We start from the raw sequence: 18,977 nt of genomic DNA on the forward strand, positions 1-18,977 counted from the left end.
CTCTTTATATGTCACCCATTTCCGGAATATCAGAAGTATTTTGCACACACGGCTCCTAATCAAGTCCATGGGAGCTGCAGGTGCTCAGCCCCTTTGAAAATCAGACCCTCAGTCTTTACTCTGGCAAAACTCCCACTGAGATTGGTAGGAGTTTTGTGAATGAGTGAAAACTGCGTAAATATTGCTTCAGGGTATGAGCCATAATGAATGTACTCAGTTGGTTAATCTAAAGTGCTAATTTCTTTCTGTAACCACCTGGGGCACTCTAAAACAGACCATGAACAACTTTTATTATGGAATACTGGGCTGTCTTCCGTAATGTGCTGGGGAGTTTCTGGATTGGGGCAGATGTGGTTTTGTCTACAGGAAACTTAAAGTGCTAACAGCTAAACTGCAGGCTTCCCTTGGGTATTTTCCATTCACTTCTGCCTGAAGTAGAATCACTCCACAGGAGATGATTGATTCCGTCACTGTTAAGAAATCCAGTTGTAGTAATTTTGTAACGTGGGCTGTTGAGGTGGAATAAGATTCTTTTACATCCCAATAGATACAACCTCAAGTTGCACTGGTGCCTGAATTCGAGGAGTGAAGAGGAGCAGAATAAGCTTACTGAACTCTCTCTGAATTTGTAGCACATGGTGGTTTTAAAGGGCGGAGCAATCTGTCTGGTCAGAATAGAGTGACCAGATAGCAAATGTGAAAAATTGGGATGGGGGTGGGGAGTAATAGGTGCATATATAAGAAATAGCCATATAAAATTGGAACATCTGGTCACCCTAGATCAGAAGCAAGATGATTTTTTCCACCCTCAAGTGGTTGATTATGGTGTGCATGCATGCACGTGTATATGTGTGTTTGAAATAATGAAGAAACTACAACCCCACAGGCCAAAGCTAAAGGTGCCAGGTGCTGGTTGGAAAGCACATGAATTTTTCAGTGTGATTGCTTTGGGTAATGGCATATTCATCAGGCTTCCTTGGATGACTTCTTTTTGCAAAAACATTCAATGCTTAACAAAGAAAATGGATATTTATTTCTAATGGCTGAGATTGTTGTTAAATTTCCCCATCTGTTGATATTTATACGACAGAGCTGACATTTTCCAAATGCTTCCACTTTTAGTTTGAGCATGGCTACTTTTGAGCAGATAGAATTAATCTTATGAACTTTCTGAGTCCTAGCCTTGTTATTGTGTGACTCTTGGATGTCTGAGGATGCTTGATGGTGCTACAAAAAAAGGTAACTGGTGCCTTTAGGCATTATCCAGGCATGCATGTTGGACTGCTTTATCTACTGTCTCGCAATAACATTTCATAGTTTAAAATGTTTTTTCTTTTCCTTAGTGGGATTGTTGGAGAACCAGCCTGCATTCATTAGAGAGCCACCTGGTGGGTTTTTGCACTGACATATGTTTGAGTTGAAAGTCAGTGTGAAGGAGACATTTTGTTAGGTTTTTTTTGGTTGCTTGCAAAATGTAAAGAGGGGGGAGGAGAAAATGGGACAGCTATCACAAAGAAGATGACAGTGCAAAAATGGAAATCTGCAGTAAAGTTAAGTAGTGTAATGGGGTAGGCAATCTGGCAAATTTAGGAAGAGGAAAACTCAAGCACTTTTTGTTTGAATGATCAGTAGTGTAAGTTTGGAGGAGACACCGTCACTGTGTTAGATTCTGATCCCATTTCCGCTGGTGGTAAATCCAGAGTAGTTGAACTGACCTCCATGGAGCTGTTCTGATCTCGGTTATGTGAACACAAATCAGGAATATCCTTCTCCTGACCACAGGCTGTTTCATTATATATGTATGATTAGTACAATGCCAAGGAGAAGTGTGGCTTGGTGGTCTGAGCACAGAACTGGGAGCCAGGAACTATTGAGTTCTCTCCCTGGCTCCGACAGTGGTTCCCTCTATGGCTTTGAACAAATTGCTTAGCTTTTCCCTTTCCATTTTGCTCTTTGTAAATCACTTACGGTAGCTGTAAAATTAATGCCACCTTGATACTTGGAAGACAAGGTGTCTGCTTGAGAGCTGCATTTTTCCAGTGTTGAAAGGTGCGAACTCTTGCTTTCCAAATCAAATAAATAAAAATGTGTTTAAAATAAAATTTTATCTTGAAATTTGGGGCAAAATTCTGTTCTTGTTCACACCATAGGGTATGTGGGGCAGAGGAGGGCTACAAAGTGGTATGTGAGGGTATTTGAATGGATGCCTTTCTATGCAGTGTTGGAGCTGTGTTGGTCCCACAATATTAGAAAGAGAAGATGGGTGTGGTAATATTGGGCCGACTTCTGTTAGTGAGAGAGACAAGCTTTTGAGCTTACATGGAACTCTTCCTCAGGATGCCTTTCTGGAAGATGTGCTTTAGGTAAATGTAAATGATTGGGCTGAATGAAATTGACCAGGGTTTCTGTTTCCATGACTCTCAAATGAAACTTGTTTACATCACATGGAATCAGAGAAGATAGAACTGGGCCCCCATTTGCACAAATAAGTTACAGCTATAGCTCAGACAAGGTGTTGCAAATGTTCTTTGCAATTTTATCTAGAGGGACACATGTCTGTCATTTATTTGAAGCGTAAATATTCTGGAACAAAATTATTTATCCATGACCTGTGTGTAGTATTAATATTATTGTATTGCTAATGAAAGCAAGCTGTTTGGAGTCTTCTCTGACTTCCAGAAAGGTGCATAGTGTTGCAGGTTTCGTTGGTAAATTAGATTTTGATGGGTTAGTGCCACTTTACATAAATCTGAGAAAATATTTAGTATACATGGATATCAGTTGCCTACTCTAACAGTTTGTGATAAATGAACAGTGTTATTTCCCTCCCTCTTTCTAGTGGTTTAATACCAGTACTTCAGCACAAAGGGACGGCTAATAGAGGAGTTTCAGCCTATATCATATATATTTATTATATTGTATTAGAAATTTATACCTAGCCTGTAAGCATGGCAGCTCAACCCCTCCTTCACCCCACCCCCCCCGCGCCGCCCCAAAAATGTAAAAACAAACCTTAAGATATTTGAATCACCTCACTGTGCACCTCATTTAAATCCATGCCTTCCGTGTGTGTCTGGAGACAACTTGGTCCTTGATGGTAACTAATAAACAGTACATTCACTGAAATCTCCATTCTACAAAAAGGCTTTGCCGTTTAGATGATCAGACTTGAGCTCGCTTGGCTCTTCAAATGGAGCGTGTTCTGTAAAGGAGAGCCTTCTACAGTGCTGACTACCAGATCTCAGCTGCTGCAGTGGGATCTTGTGCAGAGCAGGTCACTCCTAGTATATGAAAACAAATTCAAGTGGCTAGAACATTTCTCAGAGCAATAGTTGCCTGAGGTGGAACCAAAGTAATTTGCATTATGCAAAGCTACTGTTGTAGGGAGGCTACCTGTTGTTAGGTTAGAGTAGATGATGACCCTATGGCTCACTGTGATGTGTTCCATCTTTCCCAATACTTTGTCCAATGACTGGCTATGGACAGCTAAGAGTGGACATTGTTTGCTAAAAAGCTGCAGCCAAGTTTGCAGGAACTTGCATGCACACTTCTGCACAATCCTCTTTGGGCCTGACTCAGAGCCCATTAAGATAAATTGAAGAAGTCCCATTGTCTTCAGTGGGCTTTGGATCATGCCCTTAGGTGCAGAAGTTGAGGTATGCACATGCATGAAACTTTGTACGTATGCCAGCTTGACCTATGTGGTAGTTGGTAAGCGCATACCCCAGCTGCGTTATGCACGTGAATATTTGGTGCTAAAAGCATGCAAGAATTTGGTGCTTCTTAGAAGTGACGCATGTTCTTAGCCAGAATGATTCTGCTAACTTGGAAAAATATTTTTCCAACTAGAGTGACAACTTGGTGCTTTCATGAGTACGTGGGGCTGACTTTTCGGCAGTGTATGAGTAATATAATGAATCAGAGCTGTGCCAGCAACAATCATGTTTAAACAAGGTTGTTGCTAGAAGAATAATAGCCATAAAATCCCTGTACATATTTGTCAGGGAAACCATGCTAACAATTGTGTTAGAACATGATTAAAAAAGAGTGCCGCAGGGTGGGTGACTTTATATGGTACAGGCTGTCTAGGATGGTCTTTAGAAGGAATCATTCCTGACAAATGCAAATTTCAAAGCATGGAAAGTCTTATCCCATAAGGAAATGGGGGGGGAAAAAAAGTCAAAATGTGTATCTCAAACTTTTCTCAAATATTTGAGAGAGATTTCCTCAAGTATCTCGAATCTCTTTTCCTAGGATCTCACTAATGAAAGGAAGGAGAAATGTCTTGGGATGGAGGGATGTGGATGATGAGATGTAGAAAGAAGAGGATTCTAAGTGTGCAGTGGAATGTAGGGCCAACTCTTCAGCTGCTTTATATCCACGTAGTTCTGTTGAAGTGAATTGGTGATATGCCAATTCACACCAGCTGAGGATCTGGCCTGAATTGTTTAACTGTGTATATTGTTTTCAGTCATCACCCAGGAGAATGTAAAATACACATTTAATTGTCAAACAGTGAGCCTTATTTTCTTCTTATGCTGGTGGAAATCAGGGGTAACTTCAGTTAAATCAATGGAGTCAAACTGATAGAAGTAATGTCTGGTCTACCCTAGAAAATTAGGTCAGTTTAACTATGCCGGTCAGGGGTGTGAAAAATCCACACGACTCAGCAGCCTCCTTAATCCGACCTAAGTCCCCGTATAGGCAGCGCTAGGTCGACAGAAGAATTCTTCCATCGATGTAGCTGCCGCCTCTCAGGCAGGTGAATTAAACACACTCCAACTGCCTTTACCTATCTCGGGTATCAAAGCCATGCAGCTATGGCAACGCAGGCTGTACAAGTCTGTCTGGGCCCTTAGATAATTACTCGATCAGTTAGCCTACCCTGAAGTCCATGATGTCACTGCTGCTGGTACCCAAGCTAGGTACAATAAAGCTAGGTCGAGCACGTCTACATGTTCTGCAGTCCTATCCCCTGTTGTAGTGTAGTCAGACCTAGAGTGGAACACACATGCCTAGATGAATATTCCTGGAAAGCCATTGCTGGACTGGCACTTGCCTCAATTACAGAATCTGGCAAGATCATCTGGTTTTACAGCATGGTAGAGGCTTGTGACAGGCTTCTGAGAAATTGTGCCGCAGTCCTCACATTTCCTTAAAAGAAACATCCCTCTTTCAGGTGGAAACTGCTGCCTTTGGAGAAGAGGGTGACATCACTGGTGTGAGATCCTGTTCCTTAACCCTGCATATTTTCATGGATTTAGCTTATGACACCCATTGAGCTAAATGATGTCTCTTCCTGTTGTACACCTCTCCTATGACCAACATATTTATTTTCCCACAGCTTGCATACAAGTCCATTAGCCGCTCTTTTGTAAAGTTAATGACTCTGCACAATACTTTGATTAGTAGGACATTACCATGAAAATGGAATCATTCCCTCTGTATGCAGCCTTGCTCAAGACAAGGAAATATATTTTGTGAGACGTATGAATTCAGAATACCAACGATAAAAATCACTGGTATCATATAGCAGGTGCAGTTCATACCAGGCAGTCTGGGCATGGGTTCATAGGGCTACAGCCCTAGCTCTCGAAAAGGATGAGTGATTTTGAGTGCACAGCTTGAGGTGCCTGGTTTTTACAGGGTGGGAAGTCAGCATTTCCTGAAAAGCAGGCCCTTCTAAGAGGTCTCAGGATGTGGGACACCAAAAAACAAACATCCAAAAGTCACTAGCCACTTTTGAAAATCTTGGACCACATCCTTGAAGTTGGATGATGTTATATATAGGTATGACAGACGCCATCTTGACTGACACCAGGTATTGAACCTGGGAACCGCTAGTGCTAAACGCATGAGTCTTGAGAGCCTGATTAAAGAACCAGCCGCTGTGGCTGTAACAGACTCTCATCCTCTGTGGAGTGGACACGGGGGGTGGGGGGGACATGTAACACACACTGACTAGTGGCTGCATAGGTAACCCGTAGCCGACAGTAATGGGAGTTGGACATCAAAATCCTCTAGGCAGCTATGAAAATCTTAACCAATATCCTTTTTTGTAACAGGCAGGTGCTGCTGATATTCAGCTGAAGAAGGCCAAGGCCAGTGGATTCAAGTGGCATCAAATAGGGTTTTGTAACCAACTAAAGGTGAAATCATCTTATACCATTGTACAAAGCCATTATTAGACCCAACATAGGACGTACTGCTCAGTATTGGATGTCTCACAACATAAAGTAGGATGTGCAAATCCTGGGGAAGGTCCAGAGAAGAACTACCAAATTGATCAAAGAGAGAGAAAGGATCTTGGATAAGTTGGTGATAACTGGATTGCGTAACAGTAATGGTGCCATGCACTGTAGATACTGTAGTGGCTGGCACCTGGTAAATATATGAGAGAGGTGGAATTTATATAGCTCATCTCATCCGATGATATCAAAGTTCTGGAATGGAGAAGAGAAAGCTATATGAGTAGGAGCTCTTGTTGTCATATAAAAATGCTAAGACAGGATCATAGAAACATATGTAAGGATCTTTTTGAACTAAGCAGCAATAGCGCTGGAGGGTGCGGAAGGAAGGAGAAGCCTGTCGACGCTATGAAAATGTAGTAAGAATGAACATCCAGCTCTTAAGATTGGGTGCGCATATCCCGTGGTATCCATTTCCTGCAGTTGCAGTGGGCTGGGTCTGAGCGGACCTCTGTCCTTGTGAGCAGCTTCTATTTCTGGTTGATGTGATAGAATGCACGTTATGCCACCTGAAATAAACATTACAAATCTGTTACCATTCCAGTTCAAACCACTCTCTCCAGAGCTGATGAGAAGAGGACTAGATTGCCACGCATGGCGAGGGATGCTGGCCTGTCTCCTCCAGCCCAGGAAAGACTAACACCAGGCCCAAAGTCTGTTCAGTCCCTTCCTTCAGGGCTGGTCTTCTAACACAATAAAACGGTTCCACATATAAACCTGGGCTTTCCCTTGACTTGGGGGTCTTCTTCAGGGGCACAATGGTATTTCCCCTTGTCTCTTTTTCTATTGTGTCAAGTCCTGGCCCAGGATCCACTAACTTCCTGAAACTCTTCACCAACTGTGCTTTTTCAGGCCTTTTGAAGAGTCACTTGACCCCTTCCCCGCTGGGTCTGAATTCCTATCCTATGTTTGAAAAAAGGCTCTTTTTCCAAACTGTGCTGATTGACTGCAGGTCCCTTCTCACCTTCCTGGGGCAGATCACCTTGTTACACAAGGCCATAGCCTCAAAGCAGATCCCTTTATTGTCTCAAATCTTTGAATTGGTTGTTTCTGCTGTCTGTAGTAGGGACATGGCATGAAAGGTCTGAAGTTTTTTTTCAGGTGCTTCATGATACTTGCGTATTTTAAAATTGCCTTTGGTTAAGCGTATGGCCAAAGTTGAAGAGGAGAGGAGATTCTGATGCTGCACTGGGAAGAGAGTGCCTCGAGGGAGGTTGATGAATCAGGAACTAGGTATTGGATATGAATACACAGACAATCGGTGTTGCATTCCCTAAAAAGCCAAAGGGCTTTGGCAGGGCATGATTTCTGCTATGAGCTTCAATAACTTTTTATGATTAGGATAGTAATGAGTTGTATGCGGTTTCTTTAAAAAAAAAAAAAATTCTTGAATGTCTTGAATTTCTGTTTTTGAGTCATCCTCAGAAAGTTACTATTAGTGTTCTTTGCCGTTAGCGCTTCTTGCAATAACACCAGCAGCTGATGGATTCTTTCAGAGAAAGTTGACAAAGGAATACGTTGAAGTGAGATTGAAATATCGAGAGGGTGAGAGAAGTGGTTAGAATTGCTCATGTATAGTACATACCCTTTTAGCTGGGAGCAGCACTCCACCTCATTCATCATTGCTGGGGGAAGCAGAAACATATTTTTCAATTTCTTGGCCTTGGTACAGGATACAGAGCCCCAAACAGAGCGGAGAATAAATGAAGTGTCCTTTCAAACACTATTGTGACACAGCTAAAGCAATCGTGTGTGTGGAAAGGTTGTGAAACAGCAAAACAGATCTTTTTCAGCTAACTGACAGCTGTTCACTTCTAGTGATTGCCTTTCATTTCCACACGCGTATCCTGGTGAGTACAAAGAAATGGTGATTACTGTTCATTTGTACTGCAGTGGCATCGAAGGACTCCAGTTATAGACCAGACGGCCATTGAGCTAGGCTTGGTACAAACATCTTAGCAAAGAGAGAGACAATTCTGGCTCCAAGGAGCTTGCAATCTAAGGTGATACAACCAATGAATGCGACATATAGACAGGAGAGCACAAGTTAATGATGAGACTGAAATGGTTAGCATGAAATGCAGCGGTCGCTCTTTGCTTTGGGAAGTTCACAGGAGGGAGGGGGAGAGAGTGTATGTGTGTGCACGTGGCGGGGCAGAGATTTTTCAAAGGCACGATTGGGAATTAAGTCACCCAAGTCAAGCTGGCTTTCAGTTGGAGTTGGGTGCCTGTGCAAATCTCCCCTGGGGTATATTACCAGCAGGTGTACAGAAAGAACTTGGGGTTTGTTTGTTTGTTTGTTTTTTGGGGGGGGGGGGGGTTGCACAGCTTTAATCAGCAACTGACCTCAGGGTGGCCCGGGTGAGTGCCATGGTGTCTGGCTGCCGTTACACTCCTGCGTCTTCATCACTGGTTGCAGTGCAGAGGGGTGGTGCTGCTAATCTTCTTCCTGCATAGGTGGTGAGTAGAACCTTGGCTCCACCCCTCCCGATGCACTTGTCTGCGCAGATGTAGTGTTGCAGATTGCTTCTTTCCCACTGGGGACAGGGGGAGCTAGGGACCCAGATTGTAGCTCTAATACATGCTGATTCCTGATCTGCTGCTGGGGTCAGCACCTCTCTCCAGGTTGCTTTTTACTCAGAGCTTGTGGCAAAGCCACAATTTGGGGGAAGTCAGGGGAGCTGGTTGGCATGATCTGTTCATAGAATAAGTGGAAACTAACTATGAACCAGTTTTAAAGGTATTTTGGCACATAAAAATGTAGATAAGCACCCAGTGGGATTTTCCAAAGCACCTTGGTGCAAAGCGAGTTAGGGACTCCTGAAAATCCCACTAGGCACGTATCTGCATCTGTAGGTGCCCAAATACCTTTAAACGTCTGGAGCTACGTGACTTAGTCTTCTGTGTACAGAGCCATCTCAGGTCCTATGCACCACTGATGTCCCATGTAAGCCTTCAAAGTAGCAGACTGAAATAGTACGGCTACGGGCTACCTTAGGGAAATTCTGGAAGTTCCCCTCAACAATGCCAAGATTTGAACGATAATTTCGAGACTCTTGAACTGTTCTCTTAACTAATGAGATGATGCCAATTAAACCCCACAAATACATGCACCTTTTTTATTAAGATTTCTTAAAAAAAAAAAAAGAGAAAGAAAAGAAAAGGGGGGAGGATCTATATTTAGAACTTCCCAATGCAGTACAGAATTTTTTATGCAAAATCTTCCAGAAGCCTGTGATCTTAGTATAATGGCTTCAAACTGGACAGTTATAGGCAAATATAGTGGGAGCTAAAGGTGCTGGTGCAGAGAGAGGCTAAAAATGTTAATCATTGACCTGCATATTGAGTCGTCTTGTTCTCTTTCTGCCTTCACCTCCCGCTCTGGGATTTTCCCCTGGAGATGAGTAGTTATCGCAGCATAATTAGAGCTTGGACAGACACAAAAAGCAAAGGTGCAGTGGATAAATGATATTTAATGCCCATCAGTAGCAACTGAAAGGAATCACAAAGGACAAACTGAAGTCAATTTACTGTTCATAATCAGCCATTGTTTAAAGCTCTCGTAACGTTCCTCGGTGCACTATTGTCTGTCTGTCTTTGAGTTCTACACAAGTGAATGGTTCTACCAATTTCCTCATGCATCCTGGCCTGGAGAAACTCCATTGAGTTTCACCTCACCACATGGCTGGGCGGCAAGGGGAGAACTCAAGCTTTTGAAGAATATTGTAAACCAGGAACTCCCTGGCACTTGCTGTTCAATGGGACAGCAAAGCGTATAAATGGAATGCTGTTTTTGCCTTTGGGCAGCCCCATCAGTCATCCTGCCTCATATTGTTCTGTTAAAAGACCCAAATGGGTTCTATAAACTAAGAAGCAACACACAGTAAAAATGGAAGAGAACTGTGCTATGCACCCACTTTTCCTGGTGTATTTTATCAGCTGGATGAGGACTATTGAGTTTGAAATCCTTTTAATAGGTTGGGCCTCAGTTATAAGGCCTGTGGCATATAGGGGAGTATGAACCCTGCATGGCTATCCAGTTGCCTGTGCAGGGTGGAGAGTAACCACCCACCTCTTATGGGTGGAGAATGGGTAGGCAGGGGCAAAGTGCAGAGGGGTAAGTAAGATGTGGTGAGATTTAGGAAAGCACTGAGTCATGTGCTGAAGTCCCACTGACATATTCCTAAATAGCTTAAGCTTACACTTAAGTGCTTTACTGAATGGGGCTGTAATGGCGAACTTGTCACTGAAATGATCATATGAAAACAGACCGTGCTGTCATACACTCGGGGTTATCACATTCCTACAAGAACAGCTAGAAAGAGGAACTGAGCTGGAAGGAAACGGCTATATGCTAATATTTTAATCTTCCAAAATAGGGGAAATCTGAGAATAATAAAATTAAGATGCGAGAATAAACACCGTATGACAGATGTGTAGTCACACTGCTTAACATACTACTGGAAGGCACTCAGAGCATAGTATAAGACCCTATATAGACTAGAATAGAATGCACAATGTTTGTTTAATGAACATGCTTTATTGGGTGCCTTAATTCTAGAAATCCTCTTTAGAAGATGATCTTCATTGTCATTCTTCTTTCTCACTGATACCGAATTCTCTGTGCGGTTAGTTATCCTGGAATGGTGAATGCAATAATAACAAACATTATACAAATCCCATGACAACTAGTGATCATTGCCATTAGAACATATTGATTAAAGTGTGGCATGTTTACTACTCTAAATCTCTTAGAGTTTATAGTCTGCTCAGATGAAATCATCGCTAAAGCATAACTTGACCTTTCCAGCAGGGGCTTTAACCATTGGAATGATGATAGAAAATTGGTCAACACAGAACCACAGGAGTGGCCTCTGAAATAAATAATTATGGAAGTTGCTAGCGCTCTTTGTACACAGGGAATAAGCTTGGTGCACAAATGAGCATGTAAATTCTGAACATGAACCTGGGAGTTAACATCTAAACTTGTTTGCACACTAGGGGTCTCTGATCTAGCCAGCTCTGATTATGAAGTGTCCGTTGATGTCGATGTGAGTTCATATGCAGGGAGCAGCCAGGGTCAGGCTCAGTACCTTACTCCATTATGACAGCCGTATAGATTTCACTGAAGTTATTTTTTTAACAGGAGATGCTTCAGAGCAAGTAATTTTATGCAAGCCTTTTATAGTAATATTTTGTTATTAAATGTCAAAGAAAACCCACAGAATGACAGTACAAAAGGATAAATGTGGAGTTAATTATTCCATTGAGCATATACCAGGAATGCTATATTATCATCATATTTTTACAGAGGCTGATTAAATTTTACTTTCAGAATCTTGTTTGATACAGACTGTTTAGGGTCTTTTTTTTTCTTCCCTGCTGCAAAATAATCTTGGTGAGTTGGAAATCAAGCTTTGTAATTTAGAAAACAAGAAAAGCCTTTTATGGAAGGGTATAATTCAGTTTGTTCCAGTTTTCAAGCTGTACCGCAGGCAATTAGTTATAGATCTCCAAAAGAGTAAATCCCTTTTCAAGTACCTTGAAATATTTAGAACTCTTTTAGAATTTGTTGACAATACAGTGGTTTGCTCCAGCGTCCTTGGATATTTTAAGATAGAAATGTGTATCCTCAAGCAAGCTAGCTCTGCTAAAGAAAAAAAAAAGCATAGTTTGAGAATCCTCTGCAAAATAACTAAGGATAGTGTTTTTTACTAGGAAAGTTCAGATATAAGAGAACGACAACGTATCCGCTCAAGATCTCAGTATATAGAGAATGGTAACTTATGCCAGGGTATGACTTGCACCAGCTCGCTGCACAGTAATGTTCCATGTGGATGGTACTACAGCTGCTCTCCAGGATTTTCAGTGTGCTGTCGTAATGTCCACATGGGACACCATCCCTTTTCAGGGTCACTGCTTCTGAGGATTGTGTCCCCCCCTCCTGTTAGTATTCTTTGTTCCTAGAAGAATGACTTGACCATATTGAAATGCATATTATTTTCTTGTGCCAACATTACCAATCACGTAGAGATCACTCTGTATCTGTGACCTATCCCGTTCATTGTTTACCACCCCTCCAATCTTTATGTTAATAGGAAACTGTATCAGTAATTATTTTGTTTTCTTCCAGGTCAACTGATAGAAATGTTAAATGGTGTAGGACACACTAGAAACACACCTGCTTGATCATGATTCCCCATTTACAGCTACATTTTGAGACCTATGAGTTCCCCAGTTTTTAATTTATTTAACTTGTGCTATATAGATCTTGTATCATTCTAGCTTTCTAATCAAGGTGTCATGTACTTTGACAAGATCTATTTTTTATAAACCCATGTTGATGGTGTTAGGTATTAGTCTTCTTTCATTCTTTTTTTTTGTATTTGAGTCCTATATCATTGTTCTATTATTTTACCCTGGATTATTGATAAACTGACAGACCTGTAATTACCTGGGTCATCCAATTTACCCTTTTAAAAATATTGACATGACATTAGCTTTCTTCTAGTCTTCTGGCACTTTCATGTTGTTCCCAGACTTAAATCAACATTAACAGTCCCAGTCCCAGGAAACTTCCAAAATGACCTGTTGAGCCCGTCAGAAATTTTCCAGCTGAACATTTTTCCATCAGAAAATGCCAGTTTGTCAAAAGCAAAAATTTTTGGCAGAAACATGTAGATTGTGACTAAAGTTTTGTTTTGATAGGAAAATTGCAAAAAGCATTTAAAAAAGGTTGATTTCAAATTTTCATTTTGACACAGCTTTTCACTTCAATTTTTAAATTTCTTTATACAATATAATAAAGTCAAAATTGGAAGGAAATATTTTGATTTTATATAAATGAAATGTTTCAATCCACCCAAAACTAAATTTCAGTGTCATTTACTGGGAATCTTTTTTTGTTGTTGCTTTCGTTCCGTTTCCTTGGTTAAATATCTTAAACAGATATGCAACTTTTGTCTAGAGTATTTCCACACTGGTGTGCATTTAAGGCCTGAGCCAAAGCCAGGAAGTCAATGCAAAGACTCCCACTGACTGATGGACTTTGGCTGGGGCATAGGTGAGAAAATGCTTTACTTCAAAATATTACTGATCTCAAGACACTAAATCGTGTGGAAATGTCTCTTTTGTGGCACTATTACAAAGGCTGAGACTAGGATTTCCAAAGCAGTCTAAAGGGAATTAGTCTCCTTTGAACATCTTAGCCTAGATTCTTAAACAATTGGGTTACCTTTAAGTGAATACAAGAAGCCGCATTCTGAGACATCACACCATATTCAGTAATGTCTTCTTTACGTAGCATAGCGAATATACAAGGCTTGCTGTACCAGTTTATGTAAGTTTTTATGTTAGCAACAGAAACAATTATTAGGACTTCTAAACCCCCTGGTTAGCTAGCTTTCCCGGACTTCTGTCTTTTGGGCAAACTGACAGCTTTTTAGGCCCTGTGTTTCATCTTCAAAGGAGCTTTTCCTGTCTGTCTGTTTAGACTCATATTTTCATACAAGCAGGATTGATGTCTTTCCCCATGCAGAGATTCTTCTGCATCCCAGAATAACTTTGGGGCTGACACTGCATCATCCTCTTGCCTCTCACAGTAGTGTCTCAAAGTGATTCAGCAGCGGCTCTGAATCTTGGATGCATAATCTCATGGCAGAGAAGACCAAGGTTGACAGGAGAGTTCTTTGCTGCAGTCATTGTCTCTCTTTGAGTTAAAATTCAAAAGTCCCAGCTCTGTCTTTCTTCCCCATAGCTGCCAGGTACTTGTCTTCTCTTCAGTCCTCTCCTGTAGTGATATGCTTTTCTCTCTCTGCTCCAGACCCTCTTCTAATCTTGCTGCTGGACTTGCTATGTGAGTCACCTTTTGCTACTGCTATCCTCTATTGTTCCTTCAAATGCTCCCAACAGCACCTGGATGAAATTCCCCCCCCCTTCTTCCCCCCACCCCACTTCTAGAGGAAAGAGCTGGTTTTAGATAGCAGGAGGATTCTTATTTGTATTATGATAGTGCTTAAAGGCACTAATTAAAGTCCATGTCCAGGATGCCATCTACGTTTTGCTTGTGGGTTGGTGGGGAGAGACTCACCTTACTGCCTTTTCTCTAATTTTAAAGTAACTGCGTGTTTATGTTTTTGAGATGGGCATGGAAGGGATAAACTGATATCAGCCCCAGTATGGAGTCTTGTCATAGCATCCATTTCAGTTAGACTTTTCCTGAAATGTCAATAGGTTATGTTGTAGTAATGCTGCAAAAACCTCTTAATGCCAAGGGATACATCTTTGCCTTCCTGGAATATTATTTCCCCCCCCAGCTAATGAGGTTCTTTGTATTATTGGAACCCATTTTTATAAATACACCATTTTGTTTTATTTTACATGTTAGTTCTTGAATCTTCAGTGAGAAGAAATTGCTAAACTCCCGATGTATATTTATCATACTTCCAGAAGGATGGATGAGGATTCGTGTTTATTATCAGGTGCTGTCGAAAACTGCTATTATGGCTCTGGTATTGTTTTATTCCTTAAGTTTAATTGTGTTTTGGAATATAATAAATCTGTGGAGAAGAATCTCTGTTCTGTTTATATTTCTGATTTCCGTCTCCCTCTCTTTGTTTAATGGATTTTTCTATTGCAGGAGATGTCGTGATTACACATTCTAGATATTTCTGTACTGAATGCATTCAAGATGTTCAAGTGCTTCCTGTTCATAAATCTTTTGAGCTGTTGCTTAAAAATGAATAGAAGCTATTTCTGGTTTCCCATAGTTAGCTCTATAAATGAAAGCCAATACAGCATCTTTCATCAGACAGTGGCTTTAACACTTGAGTTGAGTTGCCTCATAGCAACTAAAATACATGGTGACAATAACAGTTTCAATATTTTGATGCTAAAATACTTTTATTTAAAATATTTTTACAGTTCATCAGTGAGCAGCACAGTGAGTTTACACAGACAATAGTCGCTTATCTATTCTTACATGGCATAACACACAAATCCCATTCCATTTAGTGCAGATGTTATCAGTATATCCATAATACTTTATATAGCACCGTCAGTTAACACAGTGCAAACCTACTAACCTAAGGGGTAGATGCATTCCCTGCCATGAAAAACGGACAGTGGCTTAAAAGAACCTGATGCCTGACTGGAGCTACCCTAGACTTTGGGGAAAACTATCCAATTAAAAGAAATGGGAAATCTTCTACATGTTTGAAAGTTGCTAGTGATTTTAAGTGCCTAACTTTTTGGGTGCCCAATGTTGAGTCACCTTTTAAAGGTGGTTTACAGAAAGTGGTGAGCACTCACCTTCAGTGAGCTTGGTCTGCAGAAGACATTTCCAGCTGAGCCCCCAAAAAGCAGAGGTATCAAAAATCTCTCTACTGATTTTTGAACATTGAGTCCTAGTCTGGGGCCTTAATTACAAGGCCAACCTTCCCACTCCCTCATTCTTGTTTGTTGAGGAAACCTTCTTTAAAAGAGTACCTTGGTGTGCAAGTTAATGTGCTGCTGATGCTTATTCCCCACTCACTCAGCTGTTGTAGTGTGATTGTTTCCAAAGCCACTAGTTGTGAGCTGTGGTTAGACTAGCCTGTGTGTGTGTGTGTTTGGTTTATTTTTTTTAAATGCCTGGTGGCAATGTGAAGCCTCTCCCTGAGGAATTCCTCAACAGGCTGAAACACTGATTGCTGTGTAAACCTCTCAATCATTGGTCCTTATTGTCTTCTGGGCTCACTGCTTGCTCTTGTGCCACTCATTTTGGATGTTTCCTGCCAGGCAAGGAACTTTTAGTCCTGGAGACAACAGTGTAATGCAAAGATCACAATGCCAGGAACTCTTTCAGAGAGAGGCATGGGTGGTTGTGTGGCTAAATAACCAGACTGGAATGTTGCTAATTCCAAAATTGCTACAGATTTCCCATGTCTCTGGCAAGTCATTTAACCCCGTTGCTCAACATTTTCCCCAAGTGTACAATTGGGATGGTAATACTTCCTTACCTTACAGGGCTGTTGAGAGCCTTGATATATTTAATATTAACAAGGGGCTTTGAGATCCTCTTTTGAAAAGCCCTATGGAAGTTCTGAGTATTGTTGTTATTATTCATGTTGTGTACTTATACAACACTGTAGCCAAAACAATAGCTTGTTGTTTGCTTACTTCAGAATTCTGTACTATTCTGCATAATCAATAGGGTAAATAATGTAGAGGGCTGTGTGTGTATTTGGCCTTCATTATGATAGAACCACAGTTGGCTTGAGTGACTGATGCAGGAATAGTGTAAATCGAAGACTAATAATAGAAATGTTTACATAGAGAATAGAATAGATCTCACATCACTCTATAAAAGTGGGTGATAAGCATTATCATCTCCTTGTTGTTCTGTTTGTACAGCCCCTGCCAAAATGGGGTCCTTGCTTATGATGGGTCTCCTAAGTGCTATCACTATATACACACATACACACACACACACAAATCTAAATTAATATTTTTGATTATAATGATTACTCATGTTTATTACAGTGGTTGCCTAAGGACCAACCAAGGGTTGGCCCCATTGTGCCAGGAGCTGTACAAACACAGAATAGTCAATAGTCCCTATCCTGAAAAGTGTATAGTCTAAATAGACAAGACAGACACTGGGTGGGGGAAAGGGATATAACACACAAACAGAATGAAGAATGCCATGACGGCAAGTGGCATGTTAGTTATACATTTTTGGGAGGGGTGGTTTAGTTTCCAGCTAAATGGAAAATGTAGGGAAGAAAAATGAAGGGAGAGGGAATATGAAGGGGAGTAAGAGGGATAGGGCAGAGGAGAGGAAGGTTAAGGGAGGCAGGTGTGGAGGGAAGTTATCAAATAATTTCTTAGCTGTAAAAAAATTGAGGCTTTGTAGGTTCATGGGAGTTGCGTAGGCCAGGATATGTCCCATGTACTTGGTCTGATGAAAAATAGGCCTGGTGGGGGTAGGGAAAAATTATACTGGGACTGATCCAATTTCAGTGGAAAGGCTTTCACTGATTTCATTGGGAGTGGAATTGGGCCCATTTTGTGGGGTACTTTGCTTTCGTTGTAGCTTTGTGGTCCAGCAACCAGGGCACAGGGCTACGAATCAGAGAGCTGATTCTAGTCCCAGTTCTTCTATTTATGTTCTGAATAAGTAAAGAAAAATAGGGAACTTTAATATCTATGGGGCTATTCCTGCCATTCCTACATTCGGCAAAATTCTTCTTGACATTAGTGGGAGTTTTGCCTACGTTATGACTGAAGGAACTGACCCATAATGTCATTTAAGCTTAACAGTGGTTTCCAATAAAGATATCTATCTGCTTATGTGTTTTACTGCCAATTATTATTCTTTTTAAAAACACTGTTGGTTGCAACTTGGCTTTTTCTGCTATCTTTGAGAACCAACATCAGGTGGTCTTTAACACCAAGGTAGTTTTTGCCTGTAGCCCCACAGGGATTGGAATTTTGTCCTTTGATCTGTGCAACAAACCTAAAACTCAGAGCTAAAAGTGGATCGTAATATGCCTAAAAGTACGAGTGTGTGCATCTGAAAGATGAAGGAAATACTAAGTCAAGCAAAAATGCTTGCTCTTTGCGAGCATAGATAAACATAACTCTTACAAAAATTTCATTGAACTCTTGGAAATTCTTGAGCCCTAAATAATACAGAATCTGGCCAGGATTGCTAATGGCACATGTTTTCTCTAGCATTTATTGCTTTCTGTTTATATTCTGTCTGTAGTATCTACCCAGTTTTGTCTCCATCCATCTAGTCACTTACTTACCTGTTGCCCATGACTGTAGTACTAGAGCAGTTGTGGTCTGTGAGTCTACTGAAGTAAACGGAAAGACCTCAAAGACCTTTAGCTCAGACCCTATATTAGTAAGGGTATGTCTACATGTAAAATGCTAAAACTGTGCTTCTGTAGCGCTTCAGTGTAGATATTCACTGCAGTGATGCGAGGGGTTCTCTCCTCACTGTTGTTAATCTGCTTCTCCCCCCCAACTGAGAAGGTTCCTATAAATTTACAGTAAATATTTTGGGATGTAGGCTTCTTCTATAACATTTAGGTCGAACAACATAGGTGAAATCCTGGCCCCAATGAAGTCAAAGTGAATATCAAAGTGTCTGTTCTATGCATATGTAAAGGCCCTTATTCTCCAAAGTTACCAAATCCAGCATCTTTAATAAGCATTAAATTCACATGAGAAATGTTAAAGGTCGGGAGATGTGCATGTGTTTTGCATAACTATATATTAAATATAATAGGGGAAAATTCCATAATACACCCAGCTATTGCAGGCTGACTACTATGTATCTGGTGTATTGATTTTACATAGCATCTATTCAATAGCTGCTTTTTAATAATCCATTGTTTAATATCAGAAGTAGTCTGCTTTAGGTAGGTGTACGGAAAGAGATGCCTCTAATAGCAAGTTCTTTTTCATAATCTGTTGTTTAAAATAAAATGTTCCTGTGGTATGTAGATAATTGATTACATCTGTTGCATAGTTGTTAATCCTCTAATAATAGATTTGTAATAAGAGATTATAATTTAATTAATATTTAGTAAACTGCTTCTATGAATCAAAATTAAATGAGATATTTTAGGCAGGAATTTTCCAAGAAGCCTATAGGCATTAGGCTCTTAATTCCTACTGAAATTCAATGGGAATTGGATGCCTAACTTCTTTAGAGTCCTTTGAAATCTCAACCTTAAT

At 40.8% G+C, this 18,977-nt stretch overlaps 1 protein-coding gene across 5 annotated transcripts in view; it reads left to right on the plus strand.

Annotated features, from left to right (window-relative positions):
• The window catches only part of PITPNM3 (PITPNM family member 3), a 315,040-nt gene that overhangs the window by 119,623 nt on the left and 176,440 nt on the right, over positions 1–18,977 (plus strand). Inside the window, exon 1 of one of the 5 annotated variants that reach the window (XM_067538001.1) lies at positions 6,065–6,149. The exons of the other annotated variants lie outside the window; for them this stretch is intronic. The gene's annotated coding sequence lies outside the window, so the exon portion shown is untranslated. Of the gene's footprint in view, positions 1–6,064; positions 6,150–18,977 lie in introns of those variants that run through there. 5 annotated transcript variants of the gene reach the window in all.

This window comes from Emydura macquarii, unplaced genomic scaffold (assembly GCF_026122565.2).
Source record: "Emydura macquarii macquarii isolate MOO-44397 ecotype Brisbane River unplaced genomic scaffold, CSIRO-AGI_Emac_v2 contig_450, whole genome shotgun sequence".
NCBI classification, from domain to species: Eukaryota; Metazoa; Chordata; order Testudines; family Chelidae; genus Emydura; species Emydura macquarii.